The sequence below is a fragment of the Phalacrocorax aristotelis genome, chromosome 1 (assembly GCF_949628215.1).
Source record: "Phalacrocorax aristotelis chromosome 1, bGulAri2.1, whole genome shotgun sequence".
Taxonomy (NCBI): domain Eukaryota; kingdom Metazoa; phylum Chordata; class Aves; order Suliformes; family Phalacrocoracidae; genus Phalacrocorax; species Phalacrocorax aristotelis.
The window spans coordinates 214,237,963-214,239,202 of NC_134276.1; the positions used below are offsets into that span (position 1 = coordinate 214,237,963).

The 1,240-nt window shown below is 56.6% G+C and overlaps 1 non-coding gene across 1 annotated transcript; it reads right to left on the minus strand.

The window, feature by feature from the left end:
- Nucleotides 1-796: 796 nt before the first annotated feature.
- TRNAA-CGC (transfer RNA alanine (anticodon CGC)) lies at nucleotides 797-869 on the minus strand. Its single transcript has one exon. It is a non-coding gene; the product is annotated as a tRNA-Ala (tRNA).
- Between the last annotated feature and the right edge of the window lie 371 nt (nucleotides 870-1,240).

Here is a 1,240-nt window from a genome sequence, read left to right on the forward strand (position 1 = left end):
GACGCAGCTTGAAGCCATTTCCTCTTGTCCTGTTGCTTGTTACTTGGGAGAAGAGACCAACCCCCACCTCGCTACAACCTCCTTTCAGGCAGCTGCAGAGAGCGAGAAGGGCTCCCCTCAGCCTCCCCTTCTCCAGGCTAAACCCCCCCAGCCCCCTCAGCCGCCCCCCAGCACACTTGTGCTCCAGACCCTGCCCCAGCCCCGCTGCCCTTCTCTGGACACGCTCCAGCCCCTCAAGGCCCTTCTTGTCCCCAGGGGCCCAAACCTGAGCCCAGCATTCGAGGTGGGGCCTCCCCAGGGCCGAGCACAGGGGCACCATCCCTGCCCGGCTCCTGCTGGCCACACCAGTGCTGACACAAGCCCGGGGGCTGGTGGCCTCCTTGGCCACCTGGGCACTGCTGGCTCATGCCCAGCCGGCTGTCAGCCAGCACCCCCAGGGCCTTCTCCGCCGGGCACTTCCCAGCCCCTCTGCCCCAGGCCTGGAGCGTTGCCTGGGGTTGGTGTGACCCAAGGGCAGGACCCGGCACTTCGCCTTGTTAAACCCCACACATTTGGCCTCCTCAGCCCAAAGATCCAGCCTATCCAGGTCCCTCTGTAGGGCCTTCTTGCCCTCCAGCAGATCGACACTTCCACCCAGCTTGGTGTCATCTGCAAACTTACTGAGGAAGCACCCCATCCCCTCATCCAGATCATCAATGAAGTTATTGAACAGGACCGGCCCCAACACTGAGACCTGGGGAACACCACTCGTAACTGGGAATTTTATGCTACCATAAATTTCAGTCTCTCAAAACACTGGAGAATGCAGGCATCGATCCTGCTACCTCTCGCATGCGAAGCGAGCGCTCTACCATTTGAGCTAATTCCCCTTAGAATTTTTCTTCACATCTACCTGTTTGTTTCTCAGAGGACAGCACCATTATGTTTATGCATCGTTTTTGGCTGAGAAGATCATGACTGAGAGAATCAGATGTTATTTTGGGCTCAAAGAGAGCTTTTTCATTTGCTTGAGCTGTAGCAGTGCTGAGGCCCATCACCACTGGAGTCAGGGCAGGAAAGGACATCTCATTATTAATTAATACCTAACATTGACTGGGGACATCACAGCTGGGTTACCAGGGCATCTTCTGTGCCATTCCTTTGTTGTGTGAGTGTGGCAAGAGGACTCAGCACATCAGTGGAGGGCAGCAGCAGTACAAGAAGCAGGATGCATCAGTGCAAGCATTGCAGGCCGGACAGA